Source organism: Propithecus coquereli, unplaced genomic scaffold, assembly GCF_000956105.1.
Source record: "Propithecus coquereli isolate 6110/MARCELLA unplaced genomic scaffold, Pcoq_1.0 Scaffold52, whole genome shotgun sequence".
NCBI classification, from domain to species: Eukaryota; Metazoa; Chordata; class Mammalia; order Primates; family Indriidae; genus Propithecus; species Propithecus coquereli.
The window spans coordinates 6,844,434-6,859,040 of NW_012151063.1; the positions used below are offsets into that span (position 1 = coordinate 6,844,434).

At 48.0% G+C, this 14,607-nt stretch overlaps 1 protein-coding gene across 2 annotated transcripts in view; it reads left to right on the plus strand.

Moving 5' to 3' along the window:
- The window catches only part of TBL1X (transducin (beta)-like 1X-linked), a 209,153-nt gene that overhangs the window by 72,775 nt on the left and 121,771 nt on the right, over positions 1–14,607 (plus strand). The window lies entirely within an intron of this gene.

Below are 14,607 nucleotides of genomic sequence, written 5' to 3' on the forward strand. Positions count from 1 at the left end.
GCTGGCTCCGTGGCTGTGGAGAGCAACAAGCTAGGTTCTCCCTGGAGAACCTCAAGTCTGGCCGGAGAGGCAGGCGGGGGAGTGTGGACCCCGCTGCTGGGGCAGAGCTGGCGTGGGTGGTGCCTGCTGGACCTGGGTGCGGTGCGGAGCCCTTAGGAGAGGGGGGAGGTGAGAGGCGTGGTGTCCAGAACGGGTGGGCTTCCGAGAGGGCAGGGCCACGTCGCGCAAAGCCCGGCCCAGCGCCCAGGTGTCCGGCTTCCGCCCCGGTGGTGAGGCGGCAGTGAAGGCAGAGGAGGGTCTTCGGGTGGGCCTCCCTTTGAGGGTGTAAGTCTTGTAGTTTTTTGTCTCATGGCTTCAAAATAATACATTTCTGGTTTAGGTGTTTTGGGGAAAGTGGGTTGGGGCTTTTGGGGATTGAGCTGCCCCACAGACATTGAGGGGATGGCTGGCGTTTTGGCGCAGTTACGGGAGGCAGGGTGTGGAAGGCAGGTCCCAGCTCTGGCACGGCGCGATCTTGGGAAAATCGTCGGCCAGGCTTGCTCGTCACTCTGACCGCAGCGGTTCCGTGTCCAAGGCGGAGTCCACACATGCCTGTCCTTCCACCATCTCCGACAAGTGGTGAGGCGGGGGCCGTGGACCTTGTGCGCACAAAGTCCAAAAGCAGGCAGCAACGTGCGAATTCGCCAAAAGCAGAGAAAGAGGTCGAAGTGGTAAGAAGGATGCTGCCACCTACAGTCATTGTTTCTGCTGCCATCGCCTCGTGTCCTCTTTCATGGACTCCAGATTATTTTCTCATTTCTCCAGACAGTCCTTGGTGGCTGTGGTAGGTGGAGCAATGGCCCCCAGAATATGTCCCCATCTACTCCTGGAACCTGTGAATATGTCCCCGTCTACTCCTGGAACCTGTGAATATGTAACCCCACGTATTATAGTGGGTTTCATCTTCCCCCGATTCTGTTGTGACTATAGCAAGATACATTTTAGGCATTTCAGTTTTTATCACAAATCAGCTAAAAATCATATTATGTACAAATATGACTTGAGTTTATTGTTTATTGTTTGGGTATAATCTGAATCAGAAAGCCGTGCTCCGTGCCTCTTACAATTTATATGATGCTATTGTGCTTTTGACATGGCAAAAAGGACTTTGCAGATGTCATTTAAGGATCTTGAGATGGGGAGATTGACTGGGCCCAAAAAAATCACTGAGGTGCTTCTCAGTGAACTAGGGAAGCAGGAGGAACAGAATCCCAGAGGAGGGCCCGGTGCGGTGGCTCTCTCCTGTAATCCCAGACTTTGGGAGCCAAGGCGGGGGGATCACTTGAGGCTAGAAGTTTGAGACCAGCCTGGGCAACATAGCTAGACCCCGTCTCTACAAAAAAAAAGAAAAAATAGCTGTGCATGGTGGCATGCACCTGTACTCTCAGCTGTTCAGGAGGCTGAGGCAGGAGGATCGCATGGGCCCAGGAGTATGAGGCTGCAGTGAGCTATGATGGTGCCACTCCAGCCTGGACAACAGAGCAAGACCCTATCGCAGAAAACAACATTAACAAAAAACCCCAGAGATGTAAGGGCATATGCAGAGGCTGGAAGGGATGAGAGCGGCCTCTAGGAGCTACACAAGGTAAGGAAATGGATTCTCCCTGGATCCTCCAAAAGGGGACACAGCCTGTGACCCATGTAGACCCCTCCTGTTCAGAACTGTACGAGAATGAGTCTGTGTTGCTTGAGGCAGCTGAGCTTGAGGTCATTTGTTATAGCAGCAGTAGGAAGCTAACATGGTGGGTCAACAGGCTAGATGTTAAGAGTCAAGCGCTTAATACACTGGGATGGGGAGGGGCGGCTGATCACGGGCAGGGAATCAGGGCCGGGGACTTCTGAAGCTGGCTCTGTGTGTGGCTTCCTGCTCCCTCTTGCAGTGGGAAATGCCAGCTCATCATGAGATCTGTTAGTTGTGAATTGTCGGTTTCATCGATCCCATCCCAGTGCGATTGATGTTGCTAAGCACAAATGACCAAATCTGACCCCCCCCTTTTTTTTTTTGAAAAACATAGGAAAATAAACGTACAAACTTCTGATTTTATAATGATGGTTCAGTCCAAAATAGAGGAATTCACAGCAATTAGCTGAAATTAAAGTGCGTGAGTTATATATATTTTCTTTTTAGCAGTGCTGGTCCTAACACAGTCTGGAAAAAGCTGTACAAGTTGACAGCTTAAAAAATATATTTAAATAATATTTTTACTTTCATTATTCAAGCTTTTTTCATGTGCAACGACAGAAAATTGAATTTCTTAATCCACTTACATTGAATTATAAATCCACTTAAGAAACCGGGCTTCGGGTATTAGAATTCTTAACTCATAATAAATTAATATTATAGCGGGTTTCATCTTCCCCGGATTCTGTTGTGACTGTAACAAGACACATTTTATGCATTTCAGTTTTCATCACAAACCCGCTGAAAATCATGTTATGTACAAATACAACTTGATTCAATAAAGTTTATTGTTTGGGTATAATTTGAATTAGAAAGCCATTCTCTGTGCCTCTTACCAACTTATATAACGCTATTGTGCTTTTGACATTATAGGAAATGCGCTTATTTAAAATCCCTTTGTATCCCGGAGAAAATGAAGCGTTTTCATGCTTTTAAAAATTGGAAGTAGTCCCTAGTTTTTTTATTGTACAATAGCAATGTAACTATATATTGCATTTAACATTTATATACAAGTGCATAGATACTATCTTTGCTTCAAGGATCTCAGAAAACTTTTTATAAAACTGGCTTTATTGAGGTATTTTTTACATACCACAAATTTCACCTCTTGTAAGTGTACAATTCAGTGATTCTTAGTAAATTTACAGAGTTGTACAGCCATCAACTCAGTACAATTTTAGAACATTGTTGTCACCCCAGCAGGAATCCCTGTAACCATTAGCAGTCACCCCCAGCCCCAGGCAACCACCAATCTATTTTGTGTCTCCGTGGATTTGTGTATTCTGGACATTTCATACAAATGGGATCATACAATATGTGGTCTTTAGTGTATGGCCCCTTTCATTTAGTTTTCAAGGTTCATCCATGAGGTGGCATGGATTGATACTTCACTCTTTTTTATTGCTGAATAATATTCCAGTGTTACAAATATACCTCATTTTATTTACTCATTCATCAGTTGATAGACATTTGGTTATTCCCGTATTTTGGGTATTATGAATCAACCTGTGGAAAGGCGTGGTGGCTCATGTCTGGGAGGCCGAGGCAGGAGGATCTCTTGAGCTCAGGAGTTCGAGACCAGCCTGAGGAGCAAGAGCGAGACCCCGTCTCTACTTAAAATAGAAAAAGTTAGCCAGGCATCGGTACACACGCTTATAGTCCCAGCTACTCAGAGGCTGAGGCAGGAGGATCGCTGGAGCCCCAGCAGTTGAGGTTGCTGTGAGCTAGGCTGACTGCACTGCCCTCTAGCCTGAGCTGGGCCCTTCTGTTTATGTGAGTTAATGGCCTCGTTGAGATTGTCCTGGATGGACAGAGAGTAAAGGCACCCATAGCGATTTCCAACATAAAGGAATTGTGAGGTACTGATTTGCCCAAGGCCCTGCGGAGACCCAGGGCTGGGCCCTGAAGGGGAAGCGAGTGCTCTCCCATCCTCGCCCCGTGCGGTTCAGCTCCGGGACTTAAGCTCCCGAGAGAGCGCAGTTCTTTCCCAAGGCGTTGCTCTCCATCCTCCACTTCCACGGCCCCTACTCGAATGAAGACCGACTTTGCTTTTTAAGGCCCAGGCTGAAGTTTGCAGCATCAGGAGTGAGAATGGAGGTTTTCGTAGCAGGAGCTCCAGGGGAGGCAGAGAGAGGACACTGCAGCAGCAGGACACAGAGCATGAAACGGGGGAGTGCCCTGGGGGGCTGGAGCAGAACTCTAAGGAGCAGGCGCGCACAGCCCAGCTAGGGGCAGCTGAGTGAGCACTGAGGGGTGCTCGCTCACCCTCATCCCCCTCTGGCCCCGAGTGACAGATCTCATTCATTCATTCAAGTAACGGCAGACAATCTTGCAGGCGCTATCAGAGACTACGTGTGGGTTGTAGTGTAAGCTCCTCGAAGCGCAGGACTGTATCCCAGGAGTGGTTATAAGGTGTACCTAATACAAGTGGTGTTCGGTGCTGTAAAGTGGTCTGAAGAGAGTACAATGGGAGCTTAGTGGTAAGAGAGAAGATGTGTAACATTAGTTTCCTACGGCTCCTGTAACCAACCACCACAAATTTAGTTGCTGAAACAACACAGATTTACTCCTGAACCGTTCTGGAGCCCATGAGTTCAAAATGGGTGTCCTTGGGCTAAAACCCAGGTGTCTGCAGGGCTGAGGGGGAAATGTGTGTTGTTTGTTTCTGTTCTAGAGGCGCAGGTGTCCTTAGCTACTGACCCCTCCTCCGGCAGTGGTGGCCGAGTGGTCCCACACGGCACTGCTGGCCGGTCGGTCTCATGCTCCATCCCTCTTCCTCATTCATAGGACTCTCTTGATACATTGGAACCACTTTTATCATCCAGGATAATTTCTCTGTTTTTGAGGCCAGCTGATTAACAACCTGAATTCCATCTACAGCCGTCACTGCTCCTTGCCACGTAACCTCCCGTAGTCACGGTTTGCGGGGATTAGAATGTGGACAACTTTGGGGGGGGGTGGCATTATTCCGCCTACCTCAGGTGGCCCCTGGGCAAAGTGTTACGCATAATTTGTTCTTGGAAGGAGCCTATATCATTTCAAGACAGCAGGTGCAGGAAGCTTCCTTCGATGATTCTCATGGTTCTAACCTAGGGCCGTTTTCATCTGCTGTGCCATGTTAGGACCACCAGGGTGAGTAACTCCCAGCTTCTTTATGTAGGAACCTATGTCTTCCGGGACCTTGACATTCCTAGTTTCCCATTCTGGAGCCTACGCCCCCTTGGTTGTTGACCAGGATGTCAGTGGTATTACCACTGGTGTTGACCAAGATGTCAGTCCTACCGACAGTGTCTTGTAATCTGTTGTCCGAATTGGAACACTTCTGGAAGAGAAGGGGGCACCGTTAATAACCCTGCGACAACAGGGGTCCGATGGCATCGTCTGGCGCAACAGCCCTACTAAGACCTTGGTACCACAGTGCTTTGGATTAGTCACCAGTCTGATAAACCAGCGTTCTCTGGTAGACATGACTTGTTTTGGGGTCTCCGAGGCTAACTTGCCAGCAGAGTAAAGACAAGATGATTTTTAGATCTAAGAGTAACCACTCTTTAAACTTGCAGAATACCAAGCATTTGTGTTTGTTAACCTTGGCGGATGAAATTTCAGGCCAATGCACACGTGCTGACGGGCTGCTCTTTGTGTGCCACACACTTGAGGTGCAGTGGAAAGCAAAGCACACCTGCACCTACCATCACGGCTCTTACTGTTCAGGAAAAAAGAAAGATAGTAAATAAATTCTTAGTTAGAAATTATTTATTCATAAATAACTGATTTGGGATTTCTGAACTCCAGAACTGTAAGAGAGTAAATGTGTTTTGTTTTTCTCCAAAAGAAAAATTAGTTAAATGAATTTAATTCTGCACAGGGGAGCCATGGAGACATGCACGTGTTAGTTATTGCTGTGTAGCAAACTTGGCAGCTTAGAACAATACATAACTATTAACGTTTTTGTGGGCCGGGAATTCAGACACGACATAGCTGATGATCTCTTACCAGGCTGAAGTCAGACTGTCTCATCAGTCTCATCGGAAGACTCAGCTGGGGAAGAAGGTGCTTCCCAGCTTACTCATGCGGTTGTGGCAGGACGCCGTTCCCCGCAGGCTGCTGGCCTGGAGACCACCCTCGATGCCTGGCCACGTGGGCCTCTCCAGCCCGGAAGTGTTGCTTTATCAAAATTTGCAAGCCAGGAAGGCGGAAATAGAGAATGAATTTGCTAGCAAAATAGAAGTCACATAACCTTTGCCGCACTCGGTTAGCTGAAAACAAGTCACTAGGTTCACACCCAACGGGGGGGATGTTGGATTAGGTATGGCGGGAATGGCCAGAGCTGCGAGGGCTCAGGGAAGGCCTCTCTGAGGCAGTGGGGTTAAACTCAGACCTGAGGGGCTTGGCGGAGGGGCTTGTGTGCCACCCTGACACGTGTGCATCCCTGCTGGGCTAGCCGGGACCCTGGGACACGGCAGCAGTGCGGCGCCTCTGGTCCTTGGGTTTTACTGAGTATGTTGCTGGGCTGATTTCAACGTCCTGATTAGCTCTTAAGTTTTTTCTGAAATTCTCACTCAGATTTGTGAAGAAATTTTAATGCTGTATGTTTTATAATTATTTCCCAGGAGATCTGGAAATTTGTCTACACACACACACACACACACACACACACATACACACACACCAGGCATTGTTTATGGACTTAAAGTCAGTTGTTGCATGTGTACTACTATTTTGCAAACACCTGTAGCCTCTAGTGGGACTAAAAGAAACACAAATTATTTTAAAGGCATCGCTGAACTAACCAGCATTATGGAGTCTTGCCACCATTAGGTATTTTTTTCTGAAATGTTAGGTAATAAAAGTGCAGCTTTCTTTTTTTATATAGATGACCTGTGAAATTTTTTGACACTGAAAAAGTGGTGCTTGCTGTTTGCTGCGGCGTCGCTTCCAGTAGCATGGAGTTGAACGCAGTGGCGAAAGATTAGATAATGAGGCAGGAGCTAGCCATATGATGGGTTACCAGGCAACCGTTAAAAGTAGTACTGTAGAAGTGGTATATTTATTGGCACCAAAATGTGTTTACAATATAATGCAGCAGTGTTTCTGTAACCCCGAGGGAGTGGGGACTCTGAGTGCTTCTAAAATGTTTCCTTGGAGTCAGCCAGGCTGCAGGGAGGTCGGCACACTTCTGCAGTATTGTTTATCCGCTCGTAAGTTTGATTTGCTTAGCTGTGCGTTAGTGCCGTGCAGTTATCCTACATCGAGGGGTATTTTAAGCACCGTGCCAATGAACCGTCCCCATGTGTACTGAGGATGCTGAAGTGTCGTACATAGTCCACTGCTTCCTCTTTCTGGGACCCATGGGAGAAATTTCGCGCATGTGTCAGAATTATACAAGCTGTGTTTCTGATACACGTGTTTTTATTTTCATATACTGTGAATCAACATCTCATCACGTTTCCTTCTTTGAGGAGATGTCTAGGAAACTCAGAATCAGATGCATGGTTCCTTCCGACTGACAGAAGGTCGCACGCCATGGCAAACTCAGGGTGACGCCTTCCCTCTGGGCTCCGTCTCATTTTCCCTGCCATGATCTTCTCTGTGTGCCCTGGTTCACCCAGTTCATCGTTTTATTTTTGCTATTTTGTATGTGCTTTTGGAAGCCACACCAAGGTTTTTCTCTTCTTTTCTTTTCCCGGGTGGGGAATTAGAAGTATTTCAGTGAATGAGAACACTGTGGCTTCTTGGAGGTTGTTGGCTTGCAGTAGCTTTTGAATTCCGATGTGTTAGCGGCATCTTATTTTAATCTAGCCGCTTCCTGTTGAAGTATAATACCTCAGGACAGAGTACATTTCTAAATTTAGTGTGGCGAATACTGTATCAAAAGCAGCTGGTGCTCAGACCCTAGGTAAACTTTCGAGGTCATTCAGGTCTGAATGTTAAAGATAAAGTTCTTTAAAATCAGTGTAGAAAAGAAAGGTTCATACTGATTAACAGAGCTCCTGCATCACTGAATTTTACTGGAATAAAAAATATAAATTCTTGGACTTAAAGGTACATAGAATGGAGTGGAAATTCTTTTTCTGTCCCTGCAACTGTTGTGTAGCAGTTTCCACTAAGCTCCATTGAAAACTGGGCCTCGTAGCCTTGAGTATGCTTAATAACATTTGTTGAAAAGCAGGAAATGAAAATGAGGTATTGGAGGCGAAGTTCTTAAATGCCGCCCACAAAAGGAGTCTAAGGGAGACTACTGCAGAAAGAACAGCTAATTTGTTTATCGAATGATAAGAAAGAAAGGTTTGGAACCACTTCGTGCCGTCATTTCAGTGCCTCCGTTCTCTGTTGATCACAGCTGATAATAATGCCCCCCCGGTTGATAGTTTTGATGAGCCAGGAGCTATGCCATGTGTTTGACGTATAATATCTGTGCCCCTCCCAGCAGCCATGTAACCTCGGCGTCCTTCATCCCATTTTTACAAGGGTCACAAGTTCTCGTCTGGAGCCACACAGCTAGTAATTGACAGGGCTGCAAGCCAGTTCTGTCACGGCGGAGTTATTGACAAAGCAACTGTGTAGGCAATGTATTTATATGGTGTTCCCTGTGCGCCCGGGAGGGTTCTGTGCTCCTTCCATGTACGAGTGGTAGCATGTACCCCTAACGTTGTTGGGGGTTCAGTTAGTGATCCCCTTTGTGCAGATGAGGACCAGGAGGCTCCAAGGACACCTCGCCAAGGATACTACGGCTGGCAAGGGCTAGACGGTGGTTCTGCCCCAGCCCTTCTGGCCCTGGCATTGGTGCTGGTAATTGCCAGACCAGCTGCATCGCAGATAAGAGTGTGGCATCTGTCTGCGTCACAACCAGACAAGGCCCTGAGACCAGGCTCCCTGCCTTGCATCCCACGTTCATCCTGGCATCAGAGGCGCGCGCCTGGAGGAAGCGCCTGTGCGAGGACGGGCTGGGCCCGACGAGGGAGCTTGCAGCGAGGTGAGGCCACTGAAGCAGAGGTGGGTTAAGAGTTGGACGCCTGGCTCTCTCAAAGGAGTGAAGCCGGGGAACAGGAAACCAGTCAGGAGACCTTGCTAACAGCCTGGAAAAGAGACGGGGGGTAGGCGCAGGCAGACTCCGTGGTATTCCTGAAGCAGGTGCAGACAGATCTTAGGTATTCATGAAGCTGCCTTGCCAGGGCCTGTTTGGCATGGAAAACCCCTCGCCTGGGTCCATCCCGCCTCCTCTTGTCCTCAGATGACACCTGCACAACAGGGTCCTCTCAGTCCCGCACGCAGAGTGACATGCACACCTCCTGTGGAGTTGGGTCGTTCTTACTGAAGCAGCCACCTGCCAGGAACATCTCCCACCCCCAGCTAGGGCAGCCTGAAACGTCTGCAGGCACTGCCGAAATGTCTCTTGGTAGGAGAACGCTCATCCCCCAGCTGAGGACACTGGTCTGAGGGCTTGGGCCGGGGCGACCCTCAGTGGGAACTAGGCAGAATTCCCAGTGGCCCTCACCTCCCCATCTGCCCACCACCACCACCTTTTAAACAGTTCCCGCTTTTGGAAAAGGCTGGGGCTTAAAAGTGATCTTGAAGGCACTCATTTCCAAAGGGTAAGAATCAGAAAGTGGGGTGGTTTGGGTCTCTGCCTTACTAGGGTGCGATAGTTTCTTCTAGTGCAGTGAAACGCAGTATTGGTAGGAGCGTTGGGTTGTTGTTGTTTTGTTAAGGGGGGGTAGCGAGGAAGGAGAGAATTGGGGAGCTGTTGCCCACAATCCAGCCCGGTTGTAGGGAAGAACATGAGGGGACCTTACTGTGACCAAGACACAGGCACCGAGGCTGGAGGAGCCGCTCTGGACTGAACAGCAGAAAGCCCCGTGTGCCACCTTGAACAGGGTGCGCGATCAGTCCAGGTGTCCTTCCCTCGAGATGTCTGTTTTCAAAATGAATTCTCTTCACGTTCTAATTCCTTCTGCTGTGACGCGCATAGAAACATGTTCTTTGAGGTGAAAGTGAAGCCTTGTGAAATTCGTGCACAGGAAAAGCCAGCAGCACCTCTTCCTGAGGTCCTCAGTGCGGAGGTGGCCACCGAAGCGGCAGTTTGGTTTGTGAACGGGAATGCGTGTGTGCACGTGTGTGCACTTTGATCCCCAGTTCTTGAGTTGGCTGATACTTTTTTCTTCCTGTAGAGATTGGCGTCCTAGGTTTCGAGGCACTTACGTAAGTGAATAGTTGAATTTGGTGACTGGCAGAGGGAAATTGTCATCGTATTTGATTGCTTTCCAAAAGGGATTTGCTGGCTGTTTTGTTAAATGAAACTGAAGACAACACAATTGACCTTTCCAGGTGAGGAGGGAGTCAGATGTGTTCTGCAAATGATGGAAACTGAAACACGAATACCAGGACCATATGGTGTTGAGCAACGTTTATCATAATTCCAGTGAATAAATAAAGTGCTTGACAATTACATTTAAAATTGAGCTTAGTGCTCATTACAAAATGTGGAGACAGTGCTTTGGGACATGAGGAAAAGATTAATTAGGATTCTCTTCTACTTTGTGATACACTATGTCATCTCTAAACAAAAACCTGATTAGTTTATATGATGATTACCTTTATAAAATTTGGAGTTGTGTCTGTGGGAAGAGATTTGAATTGCTGTCGATTGACAGTTTGCTGAATTTGCAAGATCATATTATCCTAACACTTTTATGTGTCATCTTTAAATAGGATTCTTTTTCTCTCACTAAAGATTAGTTTCAACCACTAAATAAAATTTAATCTATCATTGTAATTTAAATAATAATAAATACTTAGAAACAAATATAATGCGACTGATAGCTTATTAAAGTTTCCCGTGGGTTTGTGTTTTGTTTCAAAGTATTGATTTTGCCAGTGGTACAAATATGAAATATTTGTTATTAAGACTCACAGACATTAAAGAGGGCATTATTGGTGTGTGTTTTTCCCTCCTTACTTGAGTAGCTCATAATTTTACACAGAACTTGTAAAACCTACACACATTATAAAATTTCATATTTTGTGGAAACTAATGGATATTAAATGACTTATCTGGAGTAGACTAAGAAAGTATGTTTCTCCATTGATCCTTGAAAAGAAAATGAACAATTTTCCCTGAACATATATTTCCCGGTACATACAACACTAATATGTCTTGCTTCAAAGTTAGTTAAAGAAACATTAGTGACCTTCTTTTGGTTTTAATGCTGCCCTGTGTTTGTTTTATATATACACCTATTACATGCCTGCTGTATGTTGTATTCTAGGGACTAAGCTTTAATGAAAACTGATTCCGAGTAATTCAGATGGAACACTAGGCTTACGTGCTTTGGAGCAGGTATGTAGAGCTTTTGCAGTTTGGTTTTGTTGTTTTCTACCTAGGTCATTGTCACTAGAGTGCCTGGACAACAATTTATTACATTTGTGGCATTTATGAAATGAATGAATATATGTGTGCATACACGGAGAATGCCCTGCTAGCTCACTGCAGCCTGGAACTCCTGGGCCTGGCTAATTTTTCTTACTTTTTGTAGAGACAGGGTCTAGCGTGTTGCCCAGGCTGGTCTTGAACTGCTGGCCTCAATTGACTCTCCCACCTTGACCTCCCAAAGTGCTGAGATTGCAAGCGTGAGCCACTGTATCCCAGCTTAGAATTAGCATTTCTTACGAAAGCATGCCATTAGTTGTCTTGTTTGTTTTCGGGTTTGTTTTTGTTTTTAATGTTTGCTTCCATTATAATACATGTTACTGTTTCGTGAGGTACTTTCATAGCTCCCCTCACAGGAAGGGAGGCACTTGGAATCTCCACTTCCCTCTTGTATTTCGGGGGTAATAATAAAACCCACCCATACGCACAAAGGGATGTTTCTTATGGATAACCATTCTAAAAGGTCCCTGTGTAAAATTATAGGAATTTTAGCATACTGTACAGCAGGGTCTGTCAACCTTGGCAACATTGACATTTGGGTCGAATAATTCTTGGTTAAGAGGGCGTGTCCTGTGCTTTGTAGGACGTTAAGCACATCCCTCTACCCTCTAGGTGCCAGTGCCACGCCTCCCCCAGTCCAGACAACTGAAAATGTCTCCAGTGTCTCCTGGGGGCAGAATCACCTGTTTGAGAACCACCAGTTTCAAGAATTTTAAAATCTGTTGAATAAATCTTCTTAATATATAAAAATGCTGTTCGATATTGGTAATACAGGAAATAAGAGCTTCATGACACAGAACTTGAAGCCCTTGGCAAACGAAGCGGCTCAGAATTCTCCGGCACTGCAGCGCGCCTGATGCTTGTGCCGGTGCCACGTGAGTTAGCACCTGGCCCTTGGCCTGGGTACATTCAGGGCTTGCTAAGGAAAAAAAAAGGAATCAGGAGGAAGCTGCAGCTTCTCTGTCACGCTTAGTGGCTTCTGGAAACAGTTTTTAGATTTTTCATGTTGTTGTTATCACGGTAGAACTTGAATTTCTCTGGAGTTGAAATGTTAATCATTATGGCAAAAATATTGCACTCCTTGCATGTGTCCCAGTGCTGCTGGCTGGGACACACACACACACATCCTCCTCCTCCCCGCCCTGAAATTCTTTTGCAAGTTCTTAGTTAAGTTCTCGCTAAGTGTTTTCTCCTAGAGTTGACAAAGGAAGTCAGCGGGAAATGGCCCCTCACATTTTTTGATGTGGATGAAACCTTATAAATAATTTAAAACCCTCCTTTCACAGCTGAGGAAACTCTGGTCCAGAGAGGGTTGCTTATGATTTATTAGGAGCAGAATGGGGCCTGTGCCTCTAGCTTCCTCCTTCTACTCCTCCTCCTCCTCCTTCCTCCTTCCTCCTCCTCTCTTCTTCTTCCTCTTTCTTCCTCCTCTTCCTCCTCCTCCTCCTCTCCTGCCTTCTTTTCCTCTTTTCCTTTCTAACATAACATATACGCCCAGTAAAGCTGAGAAGTCCCACAGAATGGACGGGAATGGCTCAGGCACCTGGCAGTGCGTGGGAGTTTGTCAGGATTTTCGCACTGTTAGAAGTTCTGAGTGTCACCTGCCAGGGGCGTGCACCCTTGGCGAGCTTAGAGAAAACATATAGAGGGGCGAGGCAGGAGGTGTAGTTCCTGTGGTCGTTTCATGAGGTGCTCCTTTACCCCAATTCCCCATGACCCAGACTGGGTGGGGGCATAGGGAGTGCAGGAGCTCCTCCCAGAAGAAAGGCTCTGGGCTGACTCTTGTCGCCAGGGCGGCCGTGGAGCCAGCAGGTGCAGCTGCCGCAGCTGTTCTTAAAGCAGTGGCCAAAAGAATGAAATTGGTGCCTACTGGTCAGGTGTGGCGCTCCCTGCTGAGGGTCCCTGCGTCCTGACTGCCCTGTCCCCTCCCCCAGGGTTGGCTCCCACCCCCACGGGGTTCAGCAGATGAAGGGTTAATGTGTGGCCCAGCTAGGGAGCCCCTGGCTTCCACCCAAGCAGGTTGTTAGTATTGGGGTTGTGCCGTCTGCAGGGCCACCTTGTCCAGGCAGCCCCTTCTTTCCTCAGTTGGACAGGGCACCACTCATCCGTCTGGGACCCTGCCGTCTGCATCCTCTTTCCCGAGCACTGTGAGAGCATCACCCCACATTCTCAGAAACTTCAGTGCCCCCGGCTTGCCCCCTTCTATTGCCTTTTAACACCACTCAAATTATGGCCCCTTTCTCTTTTTCTTACCTGCGTTCTCTGGCCAACTTGAGTGTCGCCTCCTCCATGAAGCCCCTGTAGGTTTCCTCCACTCAGACAAGGACCCACAGAGAGGAAAGCATGATTCTCTTCAATAAAAATGTGCAGAGCAGACGCGCATTTTGCTGCTGTTCCGTACAAGGCACTCAGGTCAGTTAGAGCTGAGCCTGCCCGCAGGAAGCCCACGCAGGGGACGCGCCTGCGTGGCTCAGGAAATGGCCTCTGCACCTCCCGCTCCCTGGTCCGTCGTAAGCTGGGGGTGCTGTGGGGATCGCAATCACTGTTGTCATTGGCATGTCTCTCCAGGCGGCCTTTGTCCTGGTCCAGGGCACAAGCTCTCTGCATCTCGGCATACTCCAGTGGTCAGTACGCTGTCCTTTTTGAGTGACGTCTGTCACCAGAAGCCAGGGACATGGCACCGTTGTGGATTTCCTCCTGCCTTGCAGACACGCCTTCTCTCTCCTTGGCCGGTTCCTCTTCCTCTTGGGGTTTTGTCCTTGGTTTACAGCTTTAGGCTGGTGGTTCCCAACAGGGGGGATTGTGCCCTCCTAGGGACGATTTTGGTTGTCACAGCTGGAGAGGCACGGGCTCCTGGCATTCAGTGGGCAGCGCCTAGGGGTGCTGCACGACATCCTGAGGTGCCCAGCCCCCGCCTCCGAGACTGATCTGGTCAACGACGTCAGCGGTGCGGAGGTTGAGAGACCTGCTGTGGGTGCTCCCACGCGGGCCGCAGCTTTGCAGATGGCAGTTATCCGAAGACCACCCTGGACATGCCTCCGTAAATGTGACCCACACTTGTCTGTTTATCCAGTTGACACTCCCCTGTGAGCTCAAATGGGCATTTCAGAGTTAACACACAGGCATCTCCTCAGCCATGCTGCATCCCAGGACATGGCGCCACTTCCCCAGTTGCTGCCTTCACCCCAAACTTGGGAGCCCTCCTTCGCTGTCCCCCACCCCGTCATCGTCAGCCCCCCTTGCTCTCACGGAGCGCCGCAGGGCCCTGTGCGCATCTATCGTACGCCATTGTGTCTCCACTGAGCAAAAGCCTTGCTGGGTCTGCTGCAGATGCAGTGGGAAGCCTCTGTGGGCTTGGTAAGTGGAGGGATGATGAGATTTTCTTTTTCAGTGAAGTGAGCTGATGGGGGTATGGTTTGGCGTGCATAGCATCCGACTCCTTTCCATGGCTGCAGAGTCC